This window comes from Triticum aestivum, chromosome 4B (genome assembly GCF_018294505.1).
Source record: "Triticum aestivum cultivar Chinese Spring chromosome 4B, IWGSC CS RefSeq v2.1, whole genome shotgun sequence".
In the NCBI taxonomy this organism is placed as follows: domain Eukaryota; kingdom Viridiplantae; phylum Streptophyta; class Magnoliopsida; order Poales; family Poaceae; genus Triticum; species Triticum aestivum.
In genome coordinates this window covers 502,381,429-502,394,974 of record NC_057804.1, presented here as the reverse complement: position 1 = coordinate 502,394,974, position 13,546 = coordinate 502,381,429, and positions in this window count along the sequence as shown.

Here is a 13,546-nt window from a genome sequence, read left to right as displayed (position 1 = left end):
GCATGCTATCATGAAGCGGCATCAACATGCCATGGTAATTTTTTTGTCCCATTTGGGGCAGGTTTGGGGATATGCTTCTCACAAACCAGAGCTTCTCACAACAAGCCTAATGGTTTCGGTAGGGAACATCCCACCTTTGGGGACGAAATGATATCCTTGCCTCTCATTGCTTTCAAATTTTTTCTAGTGTCAACATAGAACAACACAAGTGTTATGTCAATTTTTGGGATTTTTCGGGGTTCGTTTGGACATTTTTATGCATTAACTGAGTTTTCTATGCATTCATGTGCATAATTCAAATTTGAACTACAGGCACATGCTCTAATGCATATAAATTGGTTGAAAATTCAAATATGTGTTCTTGGTCGCATGCTTAGGTCCCATGCAAGAAATGGGAATGAATGTCAAACACCCTGCCACCGTCACTCGGCCGCAGACATTGAGATTCCTGGTTTTAAAATTCTAATAAATCCAAAACTAGTTTGAAATTCATGAAACTTGGCATGCTATCATGGAGCGGCATCAACATGCCATGGTAAATTTTTTGTCCCATTTGGGGCAGGTTTGGGCATATGCTTCTCACAAACCAGAGCTTCTCATAATAAGCCTGATGGTTTCGGTAGGGAACGTCCCACCTTTGGGGACGAAACAATATCCGATGCCTCTTATTGCTTTCAAAAAAATTCTAGTGTCAACATAGTACAATGGGAGTGTTGTGTCAATTTTTAGGATTTTTCAGGGTTCGTTTGGACATTTTTATGCATTAATTGAGTTCTCGATGCATTCATGTGCATAATTAAAATTTGAACTACATGCACAAGCTCTAATGCATATAAATTGGTTGAAAATTCAAATATATGTCCTTGGTTTCATGCTTAGGTCCCATGCAGGAAATGGGAATGATTGCCAAACACCCTGCTACCGTCACTCGGCCGCAGACATTGAGATTCAAGGTTTTCAAATTCTAGTAAATCCAAAACTTGTTTGAAATTCATGAAACTTGGCATGCTATCATGGAGCGGCATCAACATGACGTGGTAAATTTTTTGTCCCATTGAGGGCAGGTTTGGGTATAAGCTTCTCACAAACCAGAGCTTCTCATAACAAGCCTGATGCTTTCGGTAGGGAATGTCTAGCCTTTGGGGACGAAATGATATCCGCTGCCTCTTATTGCTTTCAAAATAATTCTAGTGTGTCAACAGAGAACCACAAGAGTGTTGTGTCAATTTTTGGGATTTTTCGGGGTTCGTTTGGACATTTTTATGCATTAACTGAGTTTTTGATGCATTTATGTGAATAATTAAAATTTGAACTACATGCACATGCTCCAGTGCATATAAATTGGTTGGAAAATCAAATCTGTGTCCTTGGGTGCAGGCTTAGTTCCCATGCAAGAAATGGGAATGAATTTCAAACACCAGGGCACCATTGATTGCCGGCAAAACATTGAGATACTTTGTTTTTAAATTCTAGTAAATCCAAAACTCGTCTGAAATTCATGAAACTTGGCATGCTATCATGGAATGGCACCTGCCATGCTATGGTATTTTTGGTGTCCATTTTGAGAGAAGGCGCACTCGAATAATAGCCAACAAAGGCATTTTGAAATAAATAGCTGCCACTTTAATATCACAAGAGTTTGTATAATTCAAATCATGTGCGTTCTGTTACCATTTACGTGACGCCACATTTCTTGGTTTTAATGGCTATAGGAGGTGTCATGCAGACAGCTACTTGACTGAACGGGAGGCGTGCGAGCGCAGTCCGGTGTGCAGGCTGACCGAGAGGCTCACTAGGGAAGCGTGCGAGCTGTTCAATGCAGGATTTGTGCATCTCTTCAACACAAATGATTCAGATTGAATACGATATGCAAATTAAAGCCAGACTTCAGCGCTAAGGCAAGAGACATTGTGATTTGTCAAAATATGCAGCTAAAAATCACTAGCACTATCTAATTTATTCAACTAAAATCACAACCACTATCTAATTCATGCGCGTGTTCGCTACGCACTCACCATATGGGGCGTGCTAGTAGCTGTGTGAAATGACGGTAGGCGTGCCAGCAGTCCGCCGTGCAGGCTCACCAGGAGTCAAGCCAGCCCTTTGACCGCCTCCCACCTTGCTCCCACTACTCCATATTAATGGTGCGTCCACCTCGCTCCGTGAAATGCTGGTATATGAATGCCAGAAGTCCACCGCACAGGCTCACCGGGAAGTGAGATAGCCTTTGACCACCGCCCGCCTTGCTCCCACTAGTCTGTATTAATGGCGTGCCCAAGCGGCCGCACCCCCCATCCTCGCCGCACACAATCCTCTCTCTCCGCCCGCATCCTTGACGCGGCTCTCAGTCCTCAAAGTGCACCGGAGCACGACATGAATATGGAGACAGAGGTTTCTGTTGCCGCTGATGAGGTGGAGAACGAGGCTGCCGACATGCGGAGGTGGGTCGAGAAAGAACCGCAAGCGACTCCAGCGGGCCTAGACTTCATTAGCAACCTCCCCGATGATATGTTGAGATAGTCGCCCTTTCCCGATGGTGGTGCCCCCTATGGCTCCTCACCCATGTCGACCTCCTCGATGCCCACGAGCTCTGCCATGGTTATCGCAAAATCTTGGATGCGTTCTCCCAGATCCTCGGCAGTCACCATGGCCCAATCAGAGGCCTTATCATGGGCAACTTCCATTCCAATGGCAAGGACCTAACCAAGCTTGACGAGTGGTTCTGATCCACCGCCATAGATCAGCTCGAGAAGCTCAATTTTAATGATGGGCATATGCACTTGCTTCCAACGTCCACGCTCCGCTTCGCGCCCATGTTGTGCCTTGCCAAGTTCATGAACTGCCATCCCCCCCTAATGACGCACCCGCTCTTTTTCTACCATGAATGAAGCACCTCAAGCTCATCTTCGTTCGCATCCCAAAGGATGACATGAAGCGCCTGCTCCATGGTTGTACTGCACTCGAGTTCCTTTGTCTTCAGGCGATGAATTCGTCTAGTACCTTCCACATCACCTCCAGGACTCTCCAGACTATTTATGTGTGCTGCTAGTGCTGCAACGAGAGATCACAAAAGGTGGAACACAGTATGGTCATTGAGGACACACCTTTACTTGAGAGATTACTTGTAGTTGACCAACAAGGTCCAATAAGAATCAATGTCATTTTTGCACCGAATTGGCAGTGGTGGGCTACTCGTCTGTCAAATACTACTACTTTCAGGTACAACAGTCGCCTTATACCTCTCTTTCTTGATATCAACATTATTTCTAGTTTAGAAGATGTATGTTCGTCTGTCATCCAGCAAAGCTTCACCCAGATTCTGGGCAAAGTGAAGGTCTTGGCACTAGAATCTGTCAGTCCCAACCTGGACCAAGTTGTTAGTTGCCTGAGATGCTTTCCATGCCTGAAAAAGTTGTATACGAGGTGATGTTCCTTTCCTATTAAATGTTAACCATAAGGGAGTTCAATTTTTTGCACCTTTTCCCAAGTTTACAATAACAATGTACTATGATTTCTGAAGGAACTTTTGAGGATTTCAGGACATACCCCCCCCCACCACCACCACATATTGCTTGCTTGATTCATATGGTTACAATCCATAAGCATTTCTCCTTTGGATTCATCTGTACTAGTTTTCTTAGGGAATTTTCCATCCAATCCAACCTCTTGAGAAGAAGGCTACATGTTTCTAGATTGTAATCAAATACCCATGTTAATAATGTCAGATCAAAGATGGCACATTGGTGCATTTTACAAATCCTACAAACCAAATAGGCGTGTGGTAGTGTTCAAAACTGCATGTAGGCACTAACATGTTCTCTTCTTTTGCAGATAATAATAGGCCCAGAGGTGGATAATGCTTATAACGACAATCACATTGAATGCCTGGATCTACATCTCTCCAATATTACTTTGAACTCCTACCGAGGGACCTTACCAGAGATTACACTCGCGAGGTTCTTTCTTTCCAGAGCAAAGGTGCTGAGGGTACTGAGGTTGAACACGCATTTAATTAGGAAAGATGAATGGTATGTTGATCAGAGCCGGCAGGTACTCCAGAATGGAAGAGGCTTCAAAAAAGATAAACTTCGTTTTAGAAGAGCATATGGCAGAGCAATTGGAAATCATTGTGTCAAACCCATACATGACTTGTCAGTGGTTGATCCCTTTGCAGAAATGTCGATGTTTGCAATGTTTGAATTTGGACATTGTAATCTTTGAATTTGAACCTTGCAATATTTATGGTATTTGTTATATAACGTAATTGGATGTTTAATTTGGTATTGCAATCATGTCATGTTATGAGTATATATATGTTGTTCTTCTATACATAGAGCATAGATGTTCTGAAGATAGAGCATATCACAACACACACGGACCGCACTAGGTAACACATCAGCGATGAATTCATAAATCGCAAGCAGGTCATCCAAGTGAACCGTATGCTCTACATCACACACGCCTTCATCTGGCAGCCCGTTTCTTTTGGTCACTGTCGGTGTCAAAACCGGCGGATCTCGGGTAGGGGGTCCCAAACTGTGCGTCTAGGCAGATGGTAACAGGAGACAAGGGACACGATGTTTTTACCCAGGTTCGGACCCTCTCGATGGAGGTAAAACCCTACTCCTGCTTGATTGATATTGATGATATGGGTAGTACAAGAGTGGATCTACCACGAGATCAAGGAGGCTAAACCCTAGAAGCTAGCCTATGGTATGATTGTTGTTCGTCCTATGGACTAAAACCCTCCGGTTTATATAGACACCGAAGAGGGCTAGGGTTACATAGAGTCGGTTACAATGGTAGGAGATATACATATCAGTATCGCCAAGCTTGCCTTCCACGCCAAGGAAAATCCCATCCGGACACGGGACGAAGTCTTCAATCTTGTATCTTCATAGTATTGGAGTCCGGCCAATGATGATAGTTCGGCTATCCGGACACCCCCTAGTCCAGGACTCCCTCAGTAGCCCCTGAACCAGGCTTCAATGACGACGAGTCCGGTGCGCATATTGTCTTCGGCATTGCAAGGAAGGTTCCTCCTCCGAATACATCATAGAAGATTGTGAACACCAGGATAGTGTCCGGCTCTGCAAAATAAATTCCACATACCACCGTAGAGAGAATAATATTTACACAACTTCAATCTGCTGACGTATTTCATAGCATGACATCACACCACGGCCAAGCCTTTACTTGAATTGTTTTTATTGTTCCACCTCAGCGCGTTTAGCGAAGCGGTTTCCTTGGCATGTCTTGTCGAAACAGAGATCGTGTTCCCCTTATTCTGGGATTCCCATCAATACGGACGTGGGTAACCCAACCGCACCATTGATTGCGGCGCTTGGGAGATAAGAGAGTTTTACCAGGCCGGTGGGGACGCATGGTTTTGTCCGCCCATATATAAGGGGATAAGGATCCACCTTTTTACCTATGCCTTCTTCCTCCTTTGCTTATCCATCTCCGCGCACTCGAGCTCCAGCGCCCAAGTCCGCACATCTCACCTCAACCTTCTCCAACCATGTCCGGAGCGGGAGGCAAGTGGATGGCCTCCTCCATTACGGAGGGGCACATCAAGAAGCTGCGCAGCGCCGGATATTTGTCCAGCGATATCGCGCACCGGCTCCCCGATGAGGGGCAGCTCATCCCCACCCCCGGGCCCCATGAGAGGGTGGTATCCCTTCCCCATTTCCTCCGCGGACTGGGCTTCCCACTCCACCCCTTCGTCCGGGGGCTCATGTTCTATTATGGCCTGAATTTCCATGATCTGGCCCTGAATTTCATCCTCAACATCTCGGCGTTTATCGTCGTGTGTGAGGCCTTCCTCTGCATCCAGCCCCACTTCGGCTTGTGGCTCAAGACCTTCATTGTCAAGCCGAAGGTTGTGAAGGGCAGCCAAGCGGAGTGCGGAGGCTCCATGGTGGGCAAGATGCCCAACGTCACATGGCTCGAAGGCGCCTTCGTGGAAACCATCAAAGGGTGGCAATCGGGGTGGTTCTATATCACCGAGCCGCGTGACCCTGAACGGGCAGCGGCCCCTGAATTCAGATCTGGCATCCCCACACGGCTCACCTTCTGGAAAGAGAAGGGCCTGACATGGGGCGATTTGGAGGAGCTGACCGGACTCCAAGCATGTGTCCAAAAGCTAGTGAACAAGAAGCTCAAGCTTGTCAACGTAGTCCAGGTCATGCTCATCCGCCGGATTCTCCCGTGCAAACAACTGGCTTTCAATTTGTGGGAGTTCGATCCGGCGCAGCACCAAACCTTGAACAGGCTCTTCGACACTACGTACGAAGAGGCCTGGAGGGTGCTGTTCAAGGGCGCCGAGGCTCCCGCATCCGCCACCGAAGATCGCGGATTCAGCTCGCAGCATCAGGCTGGCGAGGTAAGCTATATTATCCTTCACGGGACACTTGCTTTCCATAGTTTGACTCTACATTGGATCTAAACTCCCTATCCTTTGACAGGACTGGATGAAGAAGGCCGGGCAGACTAACTGTCCGGCTCCTTTGCCAGAAGACCCAGCGGATGCCCACTTAACGGGGCTGCTGGTTCTGGCACCTCACGTGGTGCCGGATAAGAAGGCCAAGAAGAAGGCCACAGGAACTCGAAAGAGTTCCCGTCATCTGGTGTTATCAAACTCATCATCTGATGACTCCGAGGTGGACTCCTCCCGCGAAGACGAGGAGGAGAAGAGAGAAGCTTCTTCCCCAATGGGGGAAGAGAAGAAAAGGAAGGCCTCCCCAACTGGGGAGGCCGGAGGGTCCAAGAAGGGAAGGACCCTTCCTCCAGACTATTCCGCCAACATCGGCGACGGCGACGAGGATTGGCCTTCAAGGGCCAAGCCCCTGGCGAGATCGTAAGTATCCAGACTCCCGAATAGCTCATAACTTTTCTTTTCGTTGCATGGTGTCTTACTAATGCCGCATACAACCCTGTAGTCCGCCCAAGGACGATCTTCCCGCTTCGTCGAGCGGGTCCTTGGGTACATCGGATGTGGATAGCACTTCACTTCTGACCGCCTCCTCCCCTCGCGATGATGCCGAGGTGGGATCCTGGAAAGGGACCCACCAGGAGGAGGGGGCCCCGGAGGTGCCGCAAGGCAACCTCCCGGACTTTGGACCAGACTCCGTACCGGAACCTGCAGTGGTTCCTGAGTCCGGCGGGCGGCCCCTTCGTAAGAAGGGCAAGATTGTGACGCTGGAGGCCTCCGTCCAACCGGAGACGCCGGATAACTTGCTGGAGGCGCTCAACGACGCTTCCATCGAAGAGGAACAACACACTGTCATGAGTGCGATAATTCAGAAGGTTCAGCTCGCCAAGAGCGGGCTGACCGAAGCCTGCAACAACCTTCTAACAGGCTTTGAGGTAAGAGTTTTAAGATATGTAAAATAGTACCGCATAGACAGTAGCCCCTGATGCTCGATTCGGTGTTTGGAAGGAAAAGCCGGACTGAGGATCTAAAAAGATATACGCAGGAGTCTTAACAAAAATATGTCAATATGGGAATGCAGACTGCGCTGCTGACCTCTGCCGCACTGACTACGGAGGTCAATGCCTTGAAGAGGAACCTCGAGCTGTCCGAGAGTGAGCTCGGCCGTGCCAAGAAGCAGCTCGGGGACAAGGAAGGTGAGTAACACCTTATTTAAAGTTGTACCTTACAGAAAAGGATTTGGTTGCAAGAGGAATGACAAGGATAACGTGGGTATTCCAGGGGCTACGAACAAGGTGGTAACCCTGAAGGAGGCGGTATCCATGGCTGAACGCAATCCGGCCGCGGAACACGCCGAGCGAGAGAAGTAGGAGGCGCGGGTGGCGGAGGTATGGCAAGAGCTCCAGGCTCTCATGGAAATACACGAGAGTTTGGAGCGTGACTCGAAGACTAGGGAGTCCGAGCTTGCGTCGGCTCTTGAGAGTGCCAAAGCCGCTAAGGCCGAAGCCCACAAGGCCCTCCAGGAGATTGAGGCATTGAAGAAAATAGCGGCGTGTAAGGCATTCTTCATGCAAAGCAAGCATGTAAAAGTGAATTACCTGTTACTTACCCGAATTCGGAGCTCTCCAGGAGCATTCGCAGATCTGCCCCATAGCGTGTCCGACGCTGCCGCTTTCTACAGAGCCGAGGAGGGGAGCTCGACGGAGAAGGTGTTGTGGTCTCAGTATGCTGAGGCCGGACATCCGGTGCCCCTTAGCGACCAGCTAAAGCTGTTGGTCGAGATCTACAAGGTGGTCGAACAGGCCATGAAGGGCCTCATAGTTCGGCTGTGGCCCAAAGAGGCCATGCCTGGGAGCTACTTCGGCCTGGTGCGGCAGCTGGTGGATGATTGTCCGTGGGTTGAAGTCATCAAGCGCTCCTCCTGCATTCAAGGTGCCCATCGGGCCCTTGCCCGTGCTAAGGTGCACTGGGGCAAGATGGACGCTGAGAAGCTTGTGACGGACGCGCCACCGCTGGGCAAGGAGTATCGCACGCCCGAAATGTATTATAAGGGTGTCCTGAAGGGTGCCCGCATTTTTGCGGGTGAGTGCTCCAACGTTGTAATATTTGAGTAGACTCGCATTTTGTTATCCTGTGCGCTGAAAACTGTGTTCATATGTGCTAAGCAACGCTTGTTAATTTAAAATATTACCTTCTGTGCGGCCGTTTATCAAATCTGAGAGATGGCAAGTCGTCAGCTTCAACCCCCATGCCACGAGTGCTGGGGTGTTCGGGATAAACTTGAGCGCTCTTGTTCCCATTTTTGGGTCCATCTAGGGAGGCGCCCAACACAACGAACGAGGCAACTGGACTTATAATGCTTGAACACTCTCACTTAGCCATAGAATTCTATAATTTTAAATTTCGGCGAAGCGCCTAGTGTTCGGAAGGCCGAATTCGGGGCGCTATCCACGCCTGGGCCGCACAAAGCCTGTCAGGGAAACTGATCCACCAACACCTATGGGGACCGGGCCCCTTTCGGTTCGGAGGGGGGCAGAGGCCACACAAAGAGCGGATCGAGGCAGTACACGCGAGCAGTTTTACCTAGCTTCGGGCCGCACGGATGCGTAAAACCCTACTGCTGCTTGTTTGTGTGTATTGAATTCTTGCTCAGGAGCGATGGACGCTGCCAGACCAAGCGTGAGAGTGTTCCTGATGTTTCGCATGAGCCGACCCCCTTCTACGTTGCGCCTGGGCCTCCTTTTATACTTTCAAGGGGTCACCGACAGGTGGCAACGTAGACTAGAAGGGTAAAAATGGAAAAGGATGCGGTAGGTGCAGCTACTGCTACTGTGGACACAGTGCACCCTACCTAACTCTGACGGCAGGGGACAAGGTCATTGAATGCCCGTCTGAGTTGCCTAAACACTGCAAAAAGTGACCATTAGGAGCGCCACCGTTTGCCACGATGGCCTTCTCTTCATCTCCGCTTGCCACCGCGTACCCCTGGCTGCATAGGCTCCCGCCACGCGCCCTTGAGGAAGCCTCATGGCGACACGCGGGTGGGTGCGCTGGAGCGTGGGTACAGAGTGGCAGCGGGCCCCCGGCGAGTACCTTGTCGGGGTCGTCGTCTTGTCGAGTCCAGAAGCTTGTCGCTCACCGGACCTTGCCGGGACGTGCGGTGCATCGCGGCAAGTTTCTTGAAGTGCCGTGGTTGGCCTTCCCGGCAAGCTCCTCTTGCCGGGGCCTTGTCTCTTCCCGGCAAGATCCTCTTGCCGGGGCCTTGTCTCTTCATCTTGAATGCTTTGTTCTTGAATGGCTCCAAAGGAAACCACAGAGGACTCTAGCGGTCGTCCGGCAAGCCTTGCCGCGCGGCGCTGCAACTGCCCGTGCACAAGTTCGGGATACTAGGGTACCCCTACTCTAGTACACCGACAGGAGCCCCCGGGCCTGGGCCACACACGGTGCCGAGCGCTGTTGGGCCAGGCCCAAAACAGGGCACGGGCACGCGTGGAGCCTGGGTTATGCCGAATCTAACTCTGTATCCACCGCGCCCCCCGTAATAGCATGCGTCAATCGCGGAGTCGTGGGAGAGATCGTGGGTGGTTGTTTATTTGGAAGGCCGAAATGTCCGCCCCGTCCCTCTTTATAAGCAGGGGAAACAGGGGCATTTCCCCCACCTTCGCCCTTCGCTGCTGCAATCTCAGAAATCTCTGCCGCCCTCCTCCGCTTGCAGAGTTGAAAGAGGGCAGCGCTCCGCCCCCGTCGCTGCTGCCACCACCAGTGCCGTCGATCTCCCCCACCGCCTCCGCCATGCCTCCGAAGCCCAGGAAGGGGAAGGCCATGAAGGCCGCGGCCGCGAAAGCTGTGAAGTCGACCGAAGCGCAGCGGCTTGAGGCACTGCAGAAGGAGCGGGCCACTTTCCCCCCCGAGCTCTCCGTGAAGGAGCTGAGGGAGTGGTACTATCTCTTCTGGTCGACGGAGACGTGGGCGCATCCGCGCACGAAGGTACTCTCCGTCGTCGCCTCGCAAGCAGCTCCAGTTGGCGGATATCCTTTCTTTGTCGTGTTCTTCTACTGCAGGCTCTGCCCGCCATTCTCTGATTTCTTTTGCAACGTCATGAACACCTATGGACTCCACCTCCTTGACTTCACCCCCAACGCCGTTCTGACCATGGCAGTTTTCGCCCATCTATGCGAAAACTTTGTCGGAGTCCACCCTAACGTAGCTCTCTTCCGCCATTTCTTTATGCCTCGTGTCGAGAGAGGGGAACCTCTTGCCGGTGGGATCGCCTGGCTCTCGCGGGCCGGCAAGAAGGAGACCTATCTGGAGGGGGAGCTCCGCAGCAAGTGGGATGAGTGGAGAGCAGATTGGTGCTGGGTTGTAGAAGAGAGCCCGCAGCCGTTCACCGCCCTGCGCCAAGCCCCAGCAGTGTGTGGCAATGACTGGAGCGCTCTGTCTGTGGACGACGACAAGCTGAAGATTGCCACCACTCGGATATTGCGTCTCAGGCTTGCCGGGCTGACTGTAGGAGCTGTCGGCGCAGATTTCCTTCGCCGGCGCATCGCCCCTCTGCAGGCGAGGGGGAGACCCGCCTGGGAATTTGGAGGCCCGGCAGATATCATGAGGTTGCGCCCAGGCCTCAACTTCAATTTCACCGTCATAGAGTTGGATGGGATACTCAAGGAGATATTCAAGCACGACCCACAGCATCCCGAGTGGTTCAGGTTGCCGGCAGGCGTTGTTCCTCTGTGCAACAACTCCTCGCGCGACCGCATCTGCGCCATGATGCCGTTGTGTGATTCGCACGGGGTCGCTCCAACTTGGCAAGAGCCTGCCGGAGACGTTGTGCAGCAGTTCTTCGACAGCCTAGTGGAAGTAGCGGTCAATGCTGACGACAAGAAGCTCCTCACCCGCGACACCACCGATCAAGAGATGGAATGCATCGCCACCAGGGCGGAAGAGGCGGCGGCAGCCGCAGCCGCGGGTGAATTTGGGTTCATGGTGGAGGAAGCGGACGCGGCATCGGCGATGAGTCTTGCTGAGCGGGAGTGGCCCGAAGACGAAGAAGAGCTTGCCGCGCCCGACACCGAGTTGAGTGAGCCCGCCGAGGGTGCGAGCGGCCCGCCATCTCCGGGGAGCTTGCCGGGAACAGGGCCCGGAACGCAGCCCCCAGTGCAGCCAAGAAGGCGCCTCCGCAGGATCGGGGATGCAGCAGGGCGGCAAGCTGGTCAACAGCCGCAGCGCCACGCGACGCGCTCCGCCGCGGCAAGTACGGTTGCCGTGGGTGCGCCTCCCGCCGCAGTGGCAACTGGGGCGGGGTCATCTCGGGCTGGCGCCGCAGTCCCCGCCAAGCGGCCAAGGGATCCCACCCCTCCACCTCGTTGCGCCGGCGGTGGGCCGAACTTCGACCTCTCCGCGCTCAGCTCCGACGAGGAAGAGGAAGAAGAGTAAGATTCCCTTGTTGTTCTTGTAGTTCTTCAACTTGCCATTCCTGTCTTGCATCTGATCTGACCCACCCTGGACTCTCCCTTTTCAGGACTCTGGCCCAGAGGGCGGCGAAGGGGGCCAAGGCTCAGGTGGTGGTCATCGAGGACGAGCCCACTGCGACGACAGGGGGCGCGCCCGAGACCACCTTGCCGGATCCGGCCATCACTTCGCAGAGCAGCCCCCAGCGCAGCCCCCAGCGTAAGCATATGGTTTACTTTCTGCTTCTGGGTGCGCATGGTTGGTCTTTTCCTTTGTTGACATCCGATCACTGGTTTGTTTGTGCAGGAGCAGAACAGCTTCATCAGGAGGGCGTGGTGATCTCCTCCGACTCGTCGTCTGCTTCGACTACGCCGCCAAGGGCGGACTCCCCGGCAAGGGAGCGTTCTCCGGTAAGGGAGGAGCCTCCGGCAAGGGAGGAGTCTCTGGCAAGGGACAACACTAACAATCCGCCGGTGGTGGAGCTTATGACAGCGGATTCCAGCACAGGTAATCCATCCTGCCCAAAACTTTCTTTGTATTCTTCTGCTGATTTTTCTTCTTGAGTGCTTGTTTGACTTCTCATTCTTCTCCGGTCGTCAGGTCCACCCTCTGCGGATCCGATGGAGACCGAGGCGGGCGGCGGAGAGGACGCGCGCAGCAACACTGATGATGCCGCGGCCTCCGAAGGCGGAGCTGGTGCCGATGTGCCTACCGGTGAAGAGGCCGCCGAGGAAGCTGGCGGGGGATCTGGCGATCGCACTGATGGCCCTGAGGCCGCAGGAGCGTCAGGCGCTGCACCGACCGCCGATCCCTCCGCCGCTGCCGTAGCGTCAGGCTCTGAGGAGCCCCAGCCCGGCGCCTATCTGAAGGCTGGCGAGGGCATCTTCATCAAGGTCCATTGGGCGTCAAGCTCCAAGGCGCCGGTGGAAGCAGAAGTTTTGGATGGGGAGGTGCTCGCCTCCGCCGGGTTGTCGATCATTGACGCGCCGGGAAGCAGCAGTGACGAGCCCGAGGAGGAGCGGCTGCTGCGGAGGCTGCTGGCGCTCTATCGCGCCCGTCAAGTCAAGTTGGAGTCCCGGGAAGCGCTCGTCGCGAAAGCGAGCGTGGATATAGAGAAGCGCGCGGAGGAGCTCCGGGGTTTTCGCCAAGAAGCTCTCCGGGCCTTGGCGGAGGAGCGGGAGCAGCTTGCTGAAGAGCGGAAGGCCTTCCTCCTTGAGAAGGCCGAAGCTGAAGAGCGGCAGCGGCTCACCGGCGAGAAGCTGTACGCACTAGAAGGCGAGCTGGCTCAGCGGAAAGTGAACCTCGACAGCCACGAGGAGGAGCTTGCCGCGCGTGAACGGGCACTTGGCGGGTCGCTCCAAGAGGCAAAGGATGCGGCTGCGGCTGCCGAGACCGCCAAGAAGGAATTGGAAGTAAAGGTGGCGCAGCTGGAGGCTGATCTGAAGGTGGGTGGCGAAGAGCTTGCCGCGCTCAAGCTGGAGCGCGAGAAGGACGCCCTTGCCCACGGTGAGCTGCAGGGCCAACTCTCCGAGAAGGGCAAAGAGCTGCGCGCCGCCAAGAATTCCAATGCTGATCTGGAGCTGAAGCTGGCCACCCTGATGGAGACGTTGGACGGCGCCAAGAAACGGGAGGTGGACTTGAAGAAGGACATCAAGGCCAACAAGG